The sequence below is a fragment of the Haplochromis burtoni genome, unplaced genomic scaffold (genome assembly GCF_018398535.1).
Source record: "Haplochromis burtoni strain Fernald_Lab_line unplaced genomic scaffold, NCSU_Asbu1 Contig_17, whole genome shotgun sequence".
NCBI lineage: Eukaryota > Metazoa > Chordata > Actinopteri > Cichliformes > Cichlidae > Haplochromis > Haplochromis burtoni.
Genome location: NW_024582378.1, coordinates 1,485,680 through 1,507,775, shown reverse-complemented (window position 1 = coordinate 1,507,775; position 22,096 = coordinate 1,485,680). Strand labels below are relative to the sequence as shown.

The 22,096-nt window shown below is 40.2% G+C and overlaps 1 protein-coding gene and 1 long non-coding RNA gene across 3 annotated transcripts in view; one reads left to right on the top strand and one right to left on the bottom strand.

Annotated features, from left to right (window-relative positions):
• doc2b (double C2-like domains, beta) overlaps nucleotides 1-22,096 on the bottom strand; it is a 177,006-nt gene that overhangs the window by 138,441 nt on the left and 16,469 nt on the right. The gene's annotated exons all lie outside the window — the stretch shown is intronic.
• LOC106632611 lies at nucleotides 11,462-15,359 on the top strand. The gene is made up of 3 exons (XR_001335933.2): nucleotides 11,462-11,956; nucleotides 13,060-13,137; nucleotides 15,073-15,359. It is a non-coding gene; the product is annotated as an uncharacterized LOC106632611 (long non-coding RNA).

Sequence of the window (22,096 nt, the reverse complement as noted above, 5' to 3'; positions counted from 1 at the left end):
ACTTCTTCAGCTTTATTTTCTCCAGTGTTGCAGCAACGTCTTGCACCACAAACTCCTTCTGCTTTCCCATAAGATAACTTGAGGTGGCGCGTTGCTCCCTCTGCTACAATAATCTCAATCTGCACTGTGTGTTATGCTGTTATTTCCTAATCTTGTAGAACGGTATGGATATATGAGGGGTGAGAGGAAAACCTCAAGTTTCTGGGACTTTTAGCTGTTCCTTCAGTTGAAACTCTGAGATTACTTTGACAAATTCTAGGCTTGCCTGAGTCATTTTCCCACTAAATATGTGACGCATATGTATCCCAGCCTGTGGTGAAATTTGCAGGTGTGTCTTTCTGTCCCACCTCATTTAGTGCTGCTGTAACTCACTCCTCAGGTGCATGCTTGGCGTTCTTTGTCATCCCACCATCTAGTTCACCAAAAAGGAAATTACAAGGAAGGCACCTTAAAAAAGATAACAGGTCCTCTTTAATAATGTTAGCTACAATGCAACAATGAGGTTTATACAGTAAACATGGCTTTTAGCGACACTTTGCACATTGCTGTGTAGGCCGCAGAGACAAGTGATTCATGTCACTGATTGCTGGCTTTTCAAAAACATGTTTACACCTGGTCTGAGTGCAGCCTCCTGCTTCCATGGATGTTACAACCAAAAGCAGTGACGTCTTGGTCCTCGTGAACACACAGATTATTCAAACAGTTATCAGACTTGTTTGTACAAGGACGTGAAAAGCTTTTCCGCTGCTGTTTTCGACTTACCTGGACAACTGCTTAAAAGCAGGGACCTGAAGACAGGTAGTCCTGACAAACACTGTACTGCAATTTCGCTGCATTTCCTGACTGTCTGACACTGCGATTACTACAGCTCTTTTCTGTTTGAAATGGGTTATTTTTTCCCCTAAATCAGGGTTTGTACAGTTGTGCTTATCAAACGCCAGCTCTTTGCCCTTTTTGCACAAAATCTTCCTTTTGACTTTTTTTGTACTTATTTATCCTCCATGCAAAGCTCTGAGCATTATAGTTGTTTTTCCATCTTAAGCATCTATACGCGCAGAATAGTTTTCTATATGAGATCGCTGCAAAAAGTGCAGCCTTACTTAATGTCCACCCTACTGTTACTCATTTTATATTAAGATTTATAAATCTAGTTGGTATTGGTATGGTGAGTATCCTTCAGTAATACTAATAAATCACACAGCAATAGTACATTCATGTAGTTGTAAAAAGCATGTTTTAAGTAATCCAAAGTATTCACTGAGTAACGTGAATTAAAGTAACCTTCCCAACACTGGTTCATAACTACACATTTATAGTGGATGGCTTTGGCACCTGTGATTCACGTGTAAAGGCCTCTGTGAATGCAAACGTACACAACCCCATCTTGTTAATGGGCAACTGGATTTGGAGACCAGGGTAATGACTTGGTCTCTTACTGGGTTCCTCAACCACTCATCAGTTACTGAACTCCCATTCTGAGTGCTTTGTATTGTGCAGAATTTGAAAGTGGAGCTTTCAAGCAAGCAATGGATCTGACTGACAAAACAGGGTGCACTGCATGCAAGTTCAGCTCTGTTTTTGACTCTACTAAGGACCAAAAAATGAACACCATGTTGTTTCCAGTAAGTCTTGAAACTACTGATTGAGACCACTAGCTTGTCAGGAAAGTGTTTTCTGTGGTCATAGATCAGGTCTACTCTACCGCCTAAGCCACTGTTCACTTACTATCTGTGGTTTAAATGTTGTGGCTTAATAGCCCAACAGTACTCTCCAGTGATGGGAGTATGGACGGTAAAATGTCAGGATCTAAATATATAATTTGACTGACTGAAACAATGCAAACAAACATGACCACAAGTGCTATACTGACAGACCAGCCACATCTCTCCATCACTCCCCAAAGAACCCATCAAACAGGATGACTCCGTCTCTCAGAGCCCCTTCGGAGAGGCTCTCATGTTGAAAAAGCAATAGCCCTCAGGTGAGATCCTCAGGCAAAATTAATGTGGACAAGGGTTCTTCACACTGATTATTTGATTGGCCCTTGCCCATCTAAGTTTGGCTGCAGATAATTGGACGTATCTTCTGCAATGCTGCTACACTGGGTCTTGGAAGCAAATGGAAATGGAATGACGCACATGCAGCACTAAAATGTCAAGGATAGAAAGTCATTGATGAGTTTATTGAAAATATAATTACAGTAGTAATTATATTTTGTGAATAAGGGCTGGCTAATCCAAAATTTATAGATAGATAGATAGATATGAAGACACTCATGATTACCTGCCATCATTGTCACGGTAAGTAAGTTTATCTTGTTGGTCAGTGCAGGATTTTTTTTCTAAGACTGCATCAATTACTGAGATAAAACCAGATAAAAAAGCTGATTTTCTTTTGAAAATTAGTGTTTCATTTTCTCGCTGACCTGCTCCCCCGCTATTTTAACAAAAGCAGGAGCTGCGTAAATGACTTCTAACTGAACAATGAGATGAACCCAGTCAATAGCAAGGCTAAACATCTTGATTTTTTTTCCTCCAACCTCATAAACACTCTGCAAAGCACATACCTCCAAACAACAGGCTGTGTTTTCTCCTCAAGGACCCTTTTGAATAAAACGTGAAAGGGGAGTCTTTTCATCTGTCGTGCTTTCCTGTTAAAAAAAGCCGTATAGCAGCGAGAGATTCTGGACAAATGAAACCATAGAAATACCCTTTCCTGCGATCGTTTGATTGGCCCTTGACCTCCTGTTTTTACTGTCAATCATTGAACCTCAATTTGTACATACTGCCACAATCTGAAAAAGGGAATCTGGTTTCTGTTCCCAAGCTCACACAAGCTATTCCCTGAAGAAATGCTGTTCTCTTAGCCCTCCAATCATCCAAACCAACACTGCCTCAGTACCAACCTACACTGCTTTCATCTGCTCACAAAACTGAAATCACAAGTGACAACGAGCAAAGAAAAAATGTGAAAAAAGAAATCAAAGCACTTCAACTCATTAAAACGGATAGTTCCTAAATTAATTAACTCTTAAGTGTGCAAATGAAACACCTAATAAGTGGTCACCTTTTATGTTTTTTCCACAGTAGCTACAGTGATTGCAGGTAATCTGCAAATTCTAAAGCCTTGAAGCTGCAGATGAAAAAAAAAATCAACAAAATAAATGAGAGGATTTAAATTCAGTGTCCCATTGACACTTGAATGACAAAACATATTACACACAGCAAAAACACCACAAAAATGTCTAGTGCAGTGACTCTAATTAGTGAAGGTGAGGCCTAGCAGGCACTAATCAGCCACATTTTCCGTGTGTGGACACTTGTCAGTTAACGAGGCCACACCGACAACCCCAGTCGTCAGGATGATGAGATAAATAAAGCTTCAGCTCCACTTGAGTTGTTATAAATGGGAAAATTATCCATAGGGGCTGAAAATGATTGTTATGCCCGGCTGTAAACATGATTTTGAATCAAATGACTCGCATTTTGAGTCAGCCTCCAGTGTTCGCTAGCAGAGCTAACATGCTAACATTTCCTTACTAGCTTACTAGCTTCAGCTTTCAGCTCTGGAGGTTGTCGCTTGGGCTAACATAGTTATCCATTTAGCAGACCAGTGCTAGAGCGTGTAGAGACAACCAGTGGCTGCTCTCTGCATGCTACATGCACTGCTGCGACAGCTCTAACAGCATGCACTTTCCAAACAGTCGCTAATTTAGCTGTAAAGTGTCTAGCTAGGGATTTCCTGTGTGCGCTTATGTATAATAAAGAACCTATTTCTAGTTTTGTCTAATTTAACCCTGTAATGCCACGTGTATCTTAGTTGACATCAGTTTTTGAGACATTTATAACATGAGTGTGACTTTTTTTTTATCCTAACTCCCTTATATGTTTTTATGTAAGATAAACTGCGAGCAATCTTTTTGCACAAACTCCAGATGTATTAAATTGATATTTAATTTCTTTTAATTTTTTAATTTGTTAGTAGGTTCAATAAAAAAAAATTGAATTTTCTAGCTATAAATTTATGGTTCAGGCCTTAAAGGGTTAATACAAAGTATAAGTTGGTACCTTTATTAGTGTGCCATAAAGTAAAGCGTGACCAAAAACTATACACGGTGATGATACAGCTCTATAGGCCACTAAAACCTCTCACTGTGTCTGGTAAGAGGCATTTCAGGGCAAACCAATAATATTTCCTTAAATTTTTTTTTGACACCAGGCACTTTATATCTTCTTGAAAGCTGGCTCTTTAAATTATGTTACATCCATACATGACTCATTTAAAAGTTCTCTCTGTGCTCCTCATTTATCTAGAAACATGCACAACTGAGGCAGCATCTCAATAAATGTAGAAATCCCAGCTTGAGCATGTCCACCACCATGCACCTGTTGGTCTTTAAACAAGGTTGGCGTGTTTGATTGGTGGTCCTGAGCATGCTCAGGTGATGCATTACCTCTGTGATGAAATGCAGCGTATATTTATGCTAGTATAGAATAAAGGATTAGACTCCATGATAATACTTTACTTTGTGTTAGAGCTTTTATTCTGTTCACAGGCCTATTTCATCACACACCTCGCAGCACACGTGCAGCATGTGTCACTCTGTAACAGTTACAGAGTGACACATAACATATAGCATGATAAACTGATGAGATTGATGTTAGTATACAGTAAGGTTTAAAAGGCCTCATCGCTGTCTATGGTAACGATCAGTGTAGAACTGACAGCACAGCAGTACTGAATCCTCTGGCTAGCAATGAACTACTGCTCAGCTCACAGTTTGAGACGCTTGATTGTACCAGAATTTGAGGGTGCTCAGATGCGCCAATATATCATCACTGATAGCTTGAAACTGCTTCCTTTGGAGACATCAGAGAGTTAATTAATCATCTCAATTTCTAACCCAGAGAGATGGCTGTTCTCTGTACCTTTAACATTTCAGTCAGGAAGCAAAGATGCATGGCACATAGCACAATAAAGAAGATTTATTGAGATAAAAGGATGATTAATAAAAGTCTGTTTCATAATTACAGGGTTTTGGCCCTGTCAAAGGGGCTTTAGGTTTGGTAACACTGTAAGGTTTGTTGGTCTTTAGACCAGTCCACTGGTTCAAACTGGATTAGCTGGATTGATCATCATGACTTAGAGTCTAAGTCATGACGATCAATCCAGTCTAAGTCTTAGACCGTTCCTTTAGTGCAGGGGTCGGCAACTCCAGGCCTCGAGAGCTGGTGTCCTGCAGGTTTTAGATGTGTCCTTGATCCAACACAGCTGATTTAAATGGATAAATTAGCTCCTCAGCATGTCTTGTAGTTCTCCAGAGGCCTGGTAATGAACTAATCATTTGATTCAGGTGTGGTGACCCAGGGTGACATCTAAAACCTGCAGGACACCATCTCTCTCTTTCTTTCTCTCTCTACGTTCCCTAACCCTGCTTTAGTGCCATGGATTGGTTGACAGCTTTGATATTTTGTAAAACATCAAATAAAGTGGGTTCTGAACACATGCAGTTAGTGGGGTTAGGTTAACTGGTGATTCTACATTGACTGTAGGTGTGAATGGTTGTCTATCACTGTCTGTTAGCCTGCGACAGACTGGTGACCTTTCGAGGGTGTACCCAGAGGTGTGCCTCTGTGACAGCTGGGATATGACCCTGAATTGGATACATGGAAAGATGGATCAAATAACATCTGGATGACTTGTTGGGAAAACTCACATTCATGCTCCCCTTGGGATGCACTGCAACCACACTGATTATCCCTTTAACCAAGCAGCATTACTAGTTCAAAGTCTTATTTCAGCTGGGTCCACTTTAGTCAAAGGAAGATTGTTATTTCTGTCTGCAGCAATTTATGTTTCATGGTATGGGTCTGCACCTACAGGGAACAGTGTGCCGAAGCAGACTGTATGAATTGTGAATAGCAGATCAAATGCAGACACAAAAGAATGTGGAACAAGACTTGATATTAACAAAAGGCGAGCCAAAACTAAACATTAACCTAAAGTGGAAGAAATTAAAAAAACAACATGAAGAACTCTGACACGAAACTTGGAACCACAGCAAGAAACAAACAAAAGCAAACACACAGACTAAATACACACAGAAGGTGATCAGGGGAAGTGGAAATACATGGGGAAACAGCTGAGGCTATTCTGACTCAATGAGAAAAGGAAGCAAAGCCGACTATACTGACATAGGACACAGACTTTCAAAATACAACAGGAAACAGCATAGGCATGATAACATGAACAAGAAGGCAAGAAACATGACAAACTAACACAGAAGTGAAACACAACTAGACCAAATGTAAGGGAACCAAATTATAATCCTATTACTCAACATATTTCAAGGAATAACTTAAGAACTCAAAACGTAAACTGAAAACGCTGGGTCAGAGAGCCAGGATCGTGACATCCAGAGGCAAGAAGTGCAGCAGCAAGACCTAAAGTGCATAAAAAGCATGCATCGAAGATAACAGATATGCCTATTATTAAATCAGACACTCTATAAAAATTAGGTGCTGGAAAGCAAACGATTTTGCCATGAGCCTAATGGATAGGATACAATGTATAGAGCTAATTAGTATTAGCATCCTGCCATGCTAAACTAAACACAAAATATAGAGTCAGGGCACTTACAGGACACAGACTTGAAATCTGTAGCCTTCTCATTCAGTAAAGATGATGGTAGGAGTATAATTTTAGGTATGTTGTTATCTGTACGTTAGCATCCAGTATAGCTGCATAGATAGCAAAGCTTATCGCTATGAGCCACATTGGTGGGGCTTTTTTTTAAACAAAAAGCTGTATTGAATCAATACAAAGTACATTCACAGTGACAAAGTAATGTAAAGGGTTTTCATTGGTTATAGTTAAGTATTTTTTTCTATATAGTTTAGTGAATGTTGCCAATAAGAAACAGAAACAGGAGTGAAGGTTTTGTTCCCTTACAAGGGTTTAAGTACAACGGTATTAGAAGAACCAATTAAAGACTCATTTTAGCTCATTTGGTCCAAAATGTGCATAAAACTTAAAGTAACGAGTACGGCATGTTAAATATTGATGCACTGTGATGTTCGTTTTTTCAATATGGAATGTAAGAAAACATAAATGTACAGCAATGAAAGGTCAGGGAGGTGGTGTTGGTGGGGGTTCTATACATGCTGTTTTTGTTTTTGTTGTTGTTGTTGTTGTTGTTTTTTTTATCCTGGTGACAACTGAAATTAAAGCTTTTCAAGAAGGCTTTAAAGTGGCATGACATGTTTCAATATGAGGGAAGTCTTTTAAGATCCGTGAACACAGTTTTGATAAATTAACATCATCATTGTAAATTCCCAAAACTGTGCTTCTAAGATAAACAAAAATTCCCATTATGTCAGAATGTAGCCCATGGCTGATTTATTTATTTATTTATTTGATTGAAACTAACTTTTTTAATGATTTTAAGGTTGTTTTCTCTGGTTTTTTTGTTTTTTGTTTTTTTACATTTATTTGATTAAAGTGGAGCCCATTTTGCAACACGGCATTTGGTTCATGTGGGGGAACAACTTTGGAGCAGCATCCACCTTTCAGGAAACAAACCCACCTCCGTCCAGATGTGTCTCTCAAAGATTCAGTTGCCTTTGCTGTCTGAGGATCAGCAAGATGCCTGCCATCATTTTCCTCAGAGAACACAGCACCTGTTGATGATGTGACTTTAAAAAAAAAAAAAAAAGCCTCATCTGGTACCAAAGATGGCTAAGAACAGAATTTATTTTAAACACCTTGTCATCCTGTTGCTATACCAACCACCAGATTAGATTTTATACTGGGAACCATCCACTGTGATCCTTAACCAGAGGTCTAAGGAAGAGAAGCAGGTGTGTGAATGTGCATACCGTGTGTGCAGAGATGTGAAAAATAAAGGGAGGCTGTTGTTTTAGTTGTTTTCTGATTAAATAGAGGGGGACAAAGAGGTTTGAGTGTGCGGCGAGGAGGAGACAGACGGATTACATTATGTTAGCCAGCAGGAGTCTGTGGTCAGACACTGTGTTGTATGAGCCAGCAGGAAAATGCCTGCTGAGTGTTTCTGCAGGGCTGTACTAGATTTTCTCCATAGATACACCTACTGAATTCTATTTTCTTCTTCACGTGTGTTGTCTGTAATAAAAATGTCTTCCATATGGAATCGGATTGCTTGCTTTTAGGTTTATTTTTAATGCACGGTATACCTGTGGCTGCAGGGTTCTTCCAAAGAAATATGAATGGGTTTCACAGGTTCTACCCATTTTTTGCAGAAGTAAAGGGTGGTAGGGGTGCTGTCTGGTTTTCTATCTTAATTTCACATCTTCTCAGAAGACTATTTTAGTCAGTCAGGTAATCTCCTGAGCTCACATTGGATGTTAGCCCTAAAAACCTGGTGGTTGGTGACCGCACAGTGACAGCAGAGCTGTTGAGGTGAAAAGATGGGGACATGACTCACGATTACTAATGCTTCTTCACTTCACTTGTAATAAATTAAGACACGGGAGGCCTTTTTTTATTGGCAGTGAGCACGATAGGCTGCAAGTGAGAAGGGTGGGAGAAAAGCAAATAAATAATAGATTTTTTTTAGTCTTAAATCTGGGTGTGGAAGCCAATTACAGTGAGCCTCAGGATTAATTGAAAATAACCGGTCGGGCTTAATGTAAGGAAGAAAAAAAAAAGCGCTTTAGCCCATGAAAAATGAGCATGAGCAACAAAATATATGCAGGGGCTCATTAGAATTTTCAGCACTTCAATTCCAATTATTAGCACAATTCATCTTCCAGAAAGTGAGAAATCAGGAGGGGATTGCACAAAGAAAAGATTATTCTTTCACTCTGAACAAGAGCGCAAATGAGAGACAGTCAAGAAGAGAGAAAAAATAACCTCTAATTGCTTTTATCCTCCGGATCCATTTTGTACATTTGTGAGAGCAGGCGAGCAGTGTGCTGTTTGACTCGTGGTGCCTCTCACCGAGTCTACAGAGTGAAGATGAAGCCTTCACTGCCACACCTTATTGAATCTCCACTAAACAGACGCCGTCAGCCGCAAGATACGATCTCTGACAGCACGTATAGCAGAGGGCAACGGTGGATACAATGTCCTCGCTTCCTGAAGTGAAGCTGCATTTGTGCGATTTAATTTACAGGGTTTCAGTGACATGCTTACACAGATTTCACTGTATTTAGAGTATCTAGCATTAGCACTGGAAAATCAAGTCAAAGATTATTTCTAGATCACGTTTGAAGCAATATCACCTCAGCAAAGTGCTGCACAGGATATATCTGAAATTAACAATAAATGTGCACTAAAACGTAAACATAAACCTTGATTTAACAAAATCAAATGAAATAATGGTAGAAGTAAATGAGCTCTGTTTCCACAATAGAAGCCAGGATATCCTGCTCCATCAACACTGAAAGCTGGCAAGCATGAGTTGTTGTTGTTATTTTTTTAAACAGGGATTTAAAATGATTGAGTGACTGCGAAGCTCTCACGTGAAAGGGTGAGGTTGTTCCAAATTTTAGGGGACGCCACCAAAAAGGCTCTGTCGCCTCGGCTTTTGTGCAATATCTCTAAAATGAGAAACATCCCATCTCAGTGTAAAGCTGAAAAACTAGTTCATGCATTTATTACTTCTAGACTCAACTATTATAATTCATTATTATTGGGTTGTCCTAAAAGCCTCTATCTGATCCAGCCAGAGTACTGACAGGGACTAGAAAGAGAGAGCCTTTCTGTCCCATATTGGCTTCCCTTCATCGGCTCCCTGTTAAATGTAGACTCAAATTTAAAATCCTCCTCCTGACATACAGTGGGGCAAAAAAGTATTTAGTCAGCCACCGATTGTGCAAGTTCCCCCACTTAAAATGATGACAGAGGTCAGTAATTTGCACCAGAGGTACACTTCAACTGTGAGAGACAGAATGTGAAAAAAAAATCCATGAATCCACATGGTAGGATTTGTAAAGAATTTATTCGTAAATCAGGGTGGAAAATAAGTATTTGGTCACCTCAAACAAGGAAAATCTCTGGCTCTCACAGACCTGTAACGTCTTCTGTAAGAAGCTTTTCTGTCCCCCACTCGTTACCTGTATGAATGGCACCTGTTTGAACTCATCATCTGTATAAAAGACACCTGTCCACAGCCTCAAACAGTCAGACTCCAAACTCCGCCATGGCCAAGACCAAAGAGCTTTCGAAGGACACCAGGAAAAGTATTGTAGACCTGCACCAGACTGGGAAGAGTGAATCTACAATAGGCAAGCAGCTTGGTGTGAAAAAATCAACTGTGGGAGCAATCATCAGAAAATGGAAGACATACAAGACCACTGATAATCTCCCTCGATCTGGGGCTCCACGCAAGATCTCATCCCGTGGGGTCAAAATGATCATGAGAACGGTGAGCAAAGATCCCAGAACCACACGGGGGGACCTGGTGAATGACCTGCAGAGAGCTGGGACCAAAGTAACAAAGGTCACCATCAGTAACACACTACAACGGCAGGGAATCAAATCCCGCAGTGCCAGACGTGTTCCGCTGCTGAAGCCAGTGCATGTCCAGGCCCGTCTGAAGTTTGCCAGAGAGCACATGGATGATACAGCAGAGGATTGGGAGAATGTCATGTGGTCAGATGAAACCAAAGTAGAACTTTTTGGTATAAACTCAACTCGTCGTGTTTGGAGGAAGAAGAATACTGAGTTGCATCCCAAGAACACCATACCTACTGTGAAGCATGGGGGTGGAAACATCATGCTATGGGGCTGTTTTTCTGCCAAGGGGACAGGACGACTGATCCGTGTTAAGGACAGAATGAATGGGGCCATGTATCGTGAGATTTTGAGCCAAAACCTCCTTCCATCAGTGAGAACTTTGAAGATGAAACGAGGCTGGGTCTTCCAACATGACAATGATCCAAAACACACCGCCCGGGCAACAAAGGAGTGGCTCCGTAAGAAGCATTTGAAAGTCCTGGAGTGGCCTAGCCAGTCTCCAGACCTCAACCCCATAGAAAATCTGTGGCGGGAGTTGAAAGTCCGTGTTGCTCGGCGACAGCCCCAAAACATCACTGCTCTCGAGAAGATCTGCATGGAGGAATGGGCCAAAATACCAGCTACTGTGTGTGCAAACCTGGTAAAGACCTATAGTAAACGTTTGACCTCTGTTATTGCCAACAAAGGTTATGTTACAAAGTATTGAGTTGTATTTTTGTTATTGACCAAATACTTATTTTCCACCCTGATTTACGAATAAATTCTTTACAAATCCTACCATGTGGATTCATGGATTTTTTTTTCACATTCTGTCTCTCACAGTTGAAGTGTACCTCTGGTGCAAATTACTGACCTCTGTCATCATTTTAAGTGGGGGAACTTGCACAATCGGTGGCTGACTAAATACTTTTTTGCCCCACTGTACAAGGTCTTGAATAATCAGGCCCCATCTTATCTTGAAGACCTCACTGCACTGTATCACCCCAATAGAGCACGTTGCTCTCAGACTGCGGGCTTACTTGTGGGTCCTTTAAAAGTAGAATGGGAGGCAGAGGCTTCAGCTTTCAGGCCCCTCTTCTGTGGAACCAGCTCCCAGTTTGGCTTCAAGAGACAGACATCCTCTGTATTTTTAAGATGAGCCTTCGAACTTGGCTTTTTTGACAAAGCATATACTTAGGGGTGGACAGGCGACCCTAAATCCTTCTTTAGTCACGCTGTAATAGGCCGAGGCTGCCTGGGGGGTCCCATTATGCACTGTTTCTTCTTCACTCACCTTTTTTGCTGAGTATGTGTTTATACAACACTCTGCGGTTATTATTAATCTCTGTCTCTCCTGAAAGTGTATCTTTTGTCCCGTCTTCCTCCCCTCTGATAGGCTGATAGGCGCCCCTCCCTGAGCCTGGTTCTGACAAAGGTTACTTCCTGTTAAATGAAATGGACTACAAGCCGGTGTAGAGAGGTGAGTACAGGTGTGATGTGAACATGCGATTTCTTTCCTGTCAAAAGTTGCATTTTGTACAACCTGCAGGAGACAAAGTAACAACTGATCCAGGCCAAACATTCAGTCATGTGGAGGGAAGCAGGCCTTTACTTTACTGAGGAGCTCGTCGAGATGAGATGATCAAGAGCTAATCTGTTTAAAAGTGACAAAATAAAGTGTACTTCAGAATGGGATGCTATTTCTCCAAATCTTAAATCAATATGTCTTCTCATTGATCTGTTCAGAGACTTACTGGTCACTTTAATTGCTTTTCTTTTCAATCATTACAATTGCCAACTTTACACAAGTTACACAAATAAAGTGGGTATCTCTAAAAGTTGCAGCACAGTTTACTTTCTAGTGACACACACACACAAAAAAGATGTTTTTCAACTGATCAGGGCCAAACATTGTGCAGCCCCCCTCATGCTGTCAAAAGACTTCTGACTCACTGAGGCAGGAATAATAGACCTCTGGCAATTTTTTGTGGCACCGGTGTCTGGCACTAACACGCTGGCAGCCTATCCATTCAGTTCTGAGGCTTGTAGTCTCAAGAGATCCATCTGGCTTTGGTGCAGTCTGTAGCCCCTCGATGAGATTGTGTTCTGGGGAGTTCGTATATCGGGTGCACACCTTTGGCTCATTGCTGTCTTTCTCAAACCTTTGCTGAGCAATCTTTATGGCGTGGCAGGGCTTGGGGAAGTGGCTACGAATGGGTTGGTGAATGATAATCAGAAGATGTATCTTGACATTTACATTTCGAGGTCTCAGTGAATTCCCTTAATCTTAGTCTTGAGAGCTTAAAAATAGAAAGCAGCTGAACTTTGGAATTGCCAACTTAGAGAAGACTAGTTTTTTCAAGCTCTAAACACATGGACTGCTATACATGCCAATTCAATTGTTATTGTATGCTACATTACATTACAGATGTTATATTCTATCTCATAACACAATTTTTAACGTCATTCATGTCAAGCTGCAGAGCTTGTAAACTGATGTGATATACTTGGGGTGTTGCTTTCTATTGCTTTGAAAGAACTGATATGTGGCACTCAACAATGAGCATTGATTCATATGTTTAGTTGCAGGGGCACATGCACGACTGTCTGAATTGTATCACAGAAGCCGTATCTACTTGTTACTGTAGGATGAAGATGTAGGTAAGTGTGCTTATTGTTTTTCTTGTCTGACTGTAACATGAATTAGGGTGAAATTTGTTCTGGACGTTGTTCACGCACTCTTAATTAGAACATTAAAGAAAATATAATGTTCCACATGCACAGTAATTATCACATTTTGGGGCCAAGCCATAACATTAAGTGTTTTTTTGATAAGATTTGACTTGTTGGTGATTCTTTACATGTAATTCCAGTGACCATCAAAGATGAAGCGATTATTCACTCATATTTAGGTAGGAGCTTCAAAATAGCCGCACAAATAACTACCCTGAGGCATTTTCCATCATGGCCGTCTGGCGGCAAGACTTTCTTCTGGAAGAGGGATCTCAACAGGGGGCCCGGGGGACTCCTACTTGCAGCCCGTATATTGACGTGAAGAAATATAATACAATACGAACAAAATTATAGCAGAAGAGCTGCCACGTGTCACATGGTGAATCGCTGTTCAAACTCAGTGAACTTTATTTAAAACCTTGTGATGTCTGGTGGGTAGTGTGCATGAAATGGTGTGCACTACTGCAGACGCTGTATATGGGGCGGAGATTCAAAGCTCAAGAAGTGATTGAATTTGTGAGTTGTTTTTTTTTATTTTGGCAGTCACATTCAATTCTTTGTAGCTTCACTCTCATCCTCGTACTCTTCCTTGTGACGGCTCTCTGATAATGACTTCTCCTATTTGCTGGGATCACAGGAAAGCAAATTTGTGTCTGTGCATGTGTCTGCTTTTGAAGTGTTCTCGCTATAATCTAAAGTATAGGCTTCTGAGCGGTAGAGGTTCTCTGAGCTGCAAGGATTTCACGTGAAAGCAGTGATTTGTAATTTGCTGGTTTGGCAGCTACTAAGCTTGTGCCTCGGGGCGAGCGCTGAATGCAACAAGGGAAGGAACAGACTCTGCTCATTGCCTTTTTATTAAATCTCCTGAAGTCCTTCACCAGCCAAGAGCAAATATCCACTGAGATCCCGTTTAAACAGTGTGAGCTCCTACATAAATTCAGCTGTTGATTAAATCATTAACGACTGTCCACTCATTCATAAGAACATTTTGGTCTGTCAGTCTGAGTGTGTTCACCGAGACTCTGGCGACAATATTATGTGATATCAACATTATTGCCAATACCTTTAAGCTTTTTAACCCTCTTAGGTCGAGTGCCTCAGTTACACTCCATTGCAGATGTGGACACGGAAGGCTGGAGACCTGCCGAGTAATACCTTCAGTTATACATTTTTAGTGTGCCACCTGTTCTGCATATTTGGCTGGCAATGTGTCTTTCCTGCAAGTCCAAGTCCATGTGGTTACAAAAACAAATAAACAACAAACAAACAAAAGTCTATCAGAAAATGCCATTTTTGTGTTTATTAAATTGTTCTTGGAAATCAGGGAACAAAGAAACATTTAATCTAAGAGTAAACTTTCATTTTTCCCCAAAGTATTAGCACGGGGTTGGTTTTGGGTTATCGCCTGTTAAGGCTCAGCTCACAGATTTACAAGGTGTGACACTGACACAGAGACTGAGACACAGATCCGGTACAAACTATAAAATCAGTATTTCTATATCCAAGCGCAAGATGTCAAAAAAGATTGACACACTCAGTAAAACTGGCACAAATTACAACAGTATAAATGTATTTCTTTGGCATTTTTGTGGTTATTTCCGATTATATGTGGAAAATACTTTCTTGCCAAGAGGCAAAGAGAGACAGAGGCTGCATGTGCACATCTCTCTTTTTTTGTTCTCATCCACCAAGAACGCTGTGGCAGGAACATCATTCTGATTCTGACAGATCTGCCAACTCACTTGTGTTTGACATAATATCACCTGTCAAAGTTCCCACTGGGAAACGTCCCAGTGCTCCCAATACGCTGTGCCTCTCTTGTTGTGTGAATTTACTTGAATTTTCTTTTGAAACCTCTGACAGGTGGAGTGAATGATCATCTTGCTACGATGTCATATTCTTCTTGAAAACTGTAGGCCCTGCTGTTCAGGTAGGGCAACCAGGTGTCAAGATTTACTTGTAACTGCACAGCATTTTTATCCTTTCTTCCTCACGTCCCACATATTGAGGCACTGTCCTGCATTTCTGATTGTTTCTCACGTTTACTGAAGCCAACACACACACATGGATCAAAAAGAGATGCAGATCTGTTGGTTTTTGTCTTTTGCCCTTCTCCCCCGTCCCTCTTCTCAGCTGTTTCTCTTTCCCTCTTTCTTTCTCCCCTTCTTTCCCCCAGTCAAGTCTGTCCCGTATTCAGTAAGTGAAAATAAAATAAACAATAAAAGGTGAATCAAATGGACCATTACGGCAAGGCTGGGATGGTCAATTTGGTAAAGTAAATCCGTTGGGCATCTTTCTTTGCCTTTAGACAACAATTCTGATGGCAAAAGAGCCAAACGGGACAGGCCAAAAAAAAAAAAAAAAAAAAGAGATGCAGATCTATGGATGAATCATTTCTAAAACCCAAAGCTGGGCGGAAATAACAGAAATAAGATGAAAACAATAAAAACAAACTTTAGCTCAAATTTATATGTACTATATTTGTACATATAAAGCCCCCTTCAGCCCCCTCTTCTGTGGAACCAGCTTCCAGTTTGCATTCGGGAGACAGAAACTCTCTTTCCTTTTTGCTAAAGCATATAGTTAGGGCTGGACCAGGTGACCCTGAATCCTCCCTTAGTTATGCTGCAATAGAGTAGGCTGCCGGGGATTCCCATGATGCATTGAGTTTTTCCTTTCCAGTCACCTTTCTCACTCACTATGTGTTAACAGACCTCTCTGCATTGAATCATATCTGTTATTAACCTCTGTCTCTCTTCCACAGCATGTCTTTATCCTGTCTTCCTTCTCTCACCCCAACCGGTCGCAGCAGATGGCCCCGCCCCTCCCTGAGCCTGGTTCTGCCGGAGGTTTCTTCCTGTTAAAAGGGAGTTTTTCCTTCCCACTGTCGCCAAAGTGCTTGCTCATAGGGGGTCATATGATTGTTGGGTTTTAGGGTCTACCTTACAATTTAAAGCACCTTGTGGCGACTGTTGTTGTGATTTGGTGCTGTTTAAATAAAACTGAATTGAATATTTACTCAGTGGGAAAATGAGTTCATTCATAGCACATGTGTCCTTTATCATGCCAGCCGTGTAATCTGAATAGAGACCGGACCATCCCTCATCCTAGTGGCTCTTCTCTGCATGTATTGTTTACCCAAACTTTTTCTTAACCCAAGCTCAATAGCAAATGGCACTCCCCAGTGGCAACAGTCTCCTCCAGCAGTAATGCGCCCTGCCACGCTGCAAGAACAGCTCAGAAAGAAGCACAGCCCTAACCTTACAGCTGTGCAGATCCAAAACTAAATGAGCCCGTGCGTAACCACCACGATCCATCAGAGCTGCACACAGTATAAGGCAGATAGCTTTAATGTTGTGGGGGACGAATGTATAATTGTGCATTAATCTGTCAGCAGTTTGTGACACATTCTGCTTGATCAATGAAAACTTGTGTTGCTTGAGGGAAATCCTGAATGCACAGGATTTATTCCTAGAAAAAACCAATGCAAGTGTGTGCCAATCCCTCCAGTAGTGGTGGAACAAACCAAGTCTCACATCTACATAATCTAAATGTGAAACGTAGAGAATATGTGCTTTATTAAGCACTGGTCATTATTCATGCAGTGCTTCTTTGAGGGTCAAACGTAGCTTCAGGCTATGTGATGTCAGAACTCTGGGACATTATCTGACCCTTGAAATGATCTGTGGTCAGACTTCTAGAGGGAAGTACAGGTCGTGTTTTTAAACTCCGAGTGCATCCTGATGCCTGAGGGGATGTAAACACAACATACCGAGCCTGTTCAGGCATCAACCACACCGCATGGCCTCCTCCTCCTCCTCCCTGTGCTCTTCTGTCTCACTTTCATAATGTTCACTGTCTTCCTACCTTGAGATCAATCCCAAAAAAAAAGCTAAAATGCCAGAGGCCCACCCAAGAGCAGATTGGCTATAGTTTTAGAATGTGTAGTTTCTGCTTGAAAAATCAAACCACCCAGAGCATATCAGCCATAAACTGTGCACTAGTAATGACAGAAAACACAGGCTGGGAGATTCATTGATAAAAAACCATGAAATAAACACAGCAAACGCAGCAATAAAAGCAAGACAATGCCACAGCCTGAGACATTCACACACACACGAGCCCTGCAAAAGCATTTAGAGGCTGGGCTCCATCATGGAGTGCATTCAAGCAAGACGAGTCAGCTGCACAATGTGAAACGCCACTTGGGTTTTTTTTCATGTTCCTGATTGAAGAGAGACTGCCTCGATGCTAGAAGATATTTGTTTTCAGAGTTACACCCCATCCCCTGCCTCCCTCCGTACATCTTCTGTCATGTCGGTGCCACTTTATAGTGCGGTTTTTGCATCGTAAGCTTTACTCTTTTTAAAGAAATCATTTACTACTTGCTGGATGCAAACAGGAAACATTTTCCAGGCTGTCGGTAAAGTTTTACTTCCAGAAAACTCTGCCATTTCAATCTAAAAGGTTAAATTGATGGTAAGGTTTTAAAAGAATTAGCAAATAAAAAAGGCCATTTCAAAAAAAAAAATCTTTTAAATTGCCTTTTTTAAGCAAGTTACTAAGATTACAACTTAAGGTTGGAAGGGGCATCTCTTTGGACTGTGACAGGAAACCAGCATGCCTGGAGGAAAATAGTTATTCAATAATTATTCTTTATTGGAAAAGTAAATGAGTTAAATGTACACTAAGAGCAAAAGAAGGAGAAATGGTAGAGCTGCCTCCTCAAAGTTGGGAGCATTAGTCTTAAAATCCAGATCTGAACTCCCAAAACTCCTTTTAAAGTTCAGAATTTGCCCACTCACAGGAATTTAGTAATGACAATGTGTGTGTTTGTGTGTGATGGTTGCAGATGCCAAGTTAATGTAATTACCCAAAACAATGTGTAGCTATGCCCAGGTCTCAGTGTAACAGTAATCTAAATGTTATGTACATTGCCGATGCAGTGTAACAGCAGTATCCCCCTTCTGCTTTCCCTCCCGGCGCTTTAGTTAACAGTATAACGGTTACTGAGCTAATAAGCCCAACTAGAGTAAAACTACAACAGCAGTTTAGAGACCCTTAAAGTCGCATTCAAAGTCTTTGGAAAAAAAACTGCAATTAACATGCTAAAGTACTTGAAATGGGTAAGATGAAAGGGGTCACTTATTATTATTATTCTGCTGCCAATATTCTGGTGTAAACCTATAACTTTATGTTAGACTTTCGTGGATGCAAAGCTGGATTGAAACACACACACACATTCTCGTTTTGCTATCTTAGTGAGGACATTGAATTGACATATTACTTTCCCAAGCAACTTACCCTAACCATCAAAAATGAATGCCTAACCCTAACCTTTAGCCTAAACCTAACCCTGACACTAAAACCACATTTTGAGTCGCAGTAATGCCTTCAAACTTGTGAGCACAGGCACTTTTGTCCTAATAAGTAATTGTTGGTCCCCACAAGTATAGGAACATTCCAATTTTTTGATCCCACCAAGACGTCTAAACAGGTACACACACACACACACACACACGTTCTGAATGCAGATAAAAGTGCAGATACAGTAAAACTATGCTGACTTGACAGTATTTGTGCTTGAGGGGTTGTTATCAGGATGCCAAAGATGATTGTTACAACTTTAGCTCCAAAAATATATATATATATTTTTTTTTACAAAAGACCATCCAGCTCTGTGTGATGTGATTGTTGTGTTCCATTTCTTTCACGTCAGATTCTAATTGTAGCTGAGAAAGATTTGAAAGCATCCGTGAGTTTGGTTCATTGCGATAAAGGTAAATTAAATTTCAAATTTACTATTTGGATGATGAGCCACGGTTTTCTTTTTCTTTTTTAACTGAATTTTTTTGCCTGGTGATGAGGACACGTCTCTTATACTTAGTGACTAACATTTTCCAGTTTTTTCAAAGTGCTCAATTTGGATAAATTATGGGTTTTTTTTCTTTCCAGTCAGAAAAACCCATAAATAACTTTTCATAAATAAAATTTCCCAGAGGAAAAAAAAAGCAGCAACCCTGCAGTTCAGATATATTTTATCAATATGGATACTGGAACACACCAAAGAACCAGTCTTTAGCAACTGATTTAGCAATGAATTAAGACAATAGCAACTGCCAGCAAACACTCACCAACCAGTCAGAGAATACACTTTTGTCCCTAGCGACTGGTGGGCACCAGCTGGTTGCCAGGCGATCTCTGGCCTATGTGAACAACATCGTCTTGGATGACATGACATCAGTATGTCAGTGTGACATGTTTACACCAGTAGTGTCGAAAGTAATTATTAACAGTAAATTTGTTACAAATTTACAAAAGATTCCGTTTCATCTTAAATGGTCATAAATCACATCTACAGTTTTAGAAATATCTAAACAATCAGTGTCAGCGTGGCCCTTTGTTGAATATGCATTACAATGGAATAAAATGACTTATTTTACCAAGCAATCAATCTAACGTTCTAACAATCCAACAAAGAAGAGCCCTGGTTTGCTGCTGCCAAGTGAGTTTGCTTTGATTCTAAATGTCATACAGCCTGTAGGAGGTTTTACTCAGCCCGTACCAGCAAGCCTTCCAAAGTGAGACAACTATGTTATGAGGTTTGGTTGTACATTTGAATAAGCGGGCTTGCTAGAATACCAGAGGATTTAATGTAGGCCCTTTACCCAATACTTCAATTCCTGAGTCAAAGCAAACATAAAGGTCATTGAGGCGTTTTAGAGAACTCAGAGTATAAACAATCCATCTTCAGAGAGACTGAGGAAATCTTTTCGTGTCTCTATCCCAGCCTTTAACGGGATCCCTCTTAAAATGCAGAAAGCAGCCAAAATCAGTTTTTAATGCCATTTACACCTTGTTATTTATTTATTTATTTTTTGATAGCTGGTTTTGTTTGCAAGCGTAGCATTCAGCATTTTTGTTTACCAATGCAAAAAAGCTGCACATGCCTGCTGCGGCGAGAGGTGAATAAAAGTGAGACTGAAACCTAGAAAATAACCTGAAACCCCTGTCAAACAGCAGCATGGCACCATCACGCTACTTTTGGACCTTATTTGGTATTGTGTGTAAATGCATCTCTCAAGGGCTCAAGGGCCAGCTTACTGAGGTCTTGCCGACTCATTAGAGCCAGCAGGATCCGATCAAACTGCACTCAGATCTATACAAATGGAGCTTTTTCAGAGAAACCACAATCTCTACAGGCACAGTGAAGAGAGAGGTGGGGGTCTAGTGGAGGGGAGAGTGGGGGCAGTTGACTTTGATGAAAGCTGATAAAATGATGTTTGACAACAGAGCTATACAGCAAAGCAGCTTGAATCTTTGAACAGACTGCAAGACTTCGGTTTTCTGTCAGCTTGTTGATAGAAAAAGTCGCCTTTATAATGAAATGCATGTAACCACATTTCACAGCCTCTTTTCATCACAGCTCCCTGCTCTTTGTGTTTGACAGGTTTCCATGCAGTTTCATTTATTTGTATGACCTTTAAAACTACTAGTTAATGACATCAGCAGTAACCGGCTTTTCTCCAAAAAAAGAAAAAGAAAAAGTTACTCTATGCAGCTAATATCAGCGAGGCTGAAGGCAAGTGCTTCTCAATATCTTCAAAGAAAGTATTAGAGAATATGATAATTATTGCATATGACAGTTCCCTCAAAGTTGGGTTGTTGATTTTATGATATGATAGCCATCAAGTGGATTTAGGCTGGTTAAAGCCAATGAGCAGGTATAAAAGATGGATGTGCAGCGCTCAACAAATTTATTGGACCACTAACTAAAAAATGTGTTATTTATTAGGCAAATAAACTGAATTATTTTTTTTATATATACCCAAATCTGGGCCAACTTTACTGAGAAGTCCAAAATTAATCAAGTACAACATTTGTCCAGTGAAATTAGTTTTTCTGTAAGTAAATAACTAAATTAGCATCTTAATCAAAAAATAATAATGGAGGGTTTTTTTTGTAAAACATTAAATTTGACAATTATTGGATAACAACAATAATTATATTTTAGAATTATAAACTTAATTCAAGAGCTTGCTCATGGATTAGATTAACCATTACATAAACAAAGAAAAAAAAATACTGTCAGCATTACATTGTGTGGTAGACACTGAAGAAACCCCAAGGTTATGGAATACTTGAATTTGGCATTTTAATCTTCACCATTCCAGTTTTTAAACCCAGACATTACAGATGTGATTCTGTGCATGATGCAAATGAAAAATGACCCAAAGCTACAAAAGCAACACAAGAGTTTCTCGAGGCAAGGAAATAGGATATTCTTCAACAGCCAAGTCAGTCACCTGATCTGAGCCCAATAGAGCATGCTTTTCAGTTACAGAAGACAGCACTGAGGGCAGAGAGATCCACAAACAAGCAGCAGCTGAAGGTGGCTGCAGCAACGCGCAGGCAGAGAATCTCAAGGGAAGAAACTTTGTTCGGTGCTGTGCATAAAAATGGCCATTTCTTAAATTGAAGCTAAGTCTTCACTTCAATCACATCTTGATTGTTTAATTTAAAAAATCACTATGCTGTGTACATTTATAGTATTTAGACACAACAAATGTACTTACAATCTTCATTAGTCAGACTTATCTCAGTACTCCTTCGCTTATGATTACGTAAATATGTGGAGTCCATACACCTGATGAAGGTTTTGTAATTGAACAAATATACATGGGTATGTTAGAGAGTTTCATTTAATTATGTGACCAAAATGAATAATGTTGTGACTACTTTAGTGACTGAGACCATGAATTAACTGGGGAAATATTTATTAAGGCACAAATCAAGTGAGAAATAATAGTTTTCCCACAGATTATTATACAATCAAACAGAGATTATACCCATTCTTAATAAACAGTTGTTGGTTAATGGCTACGGT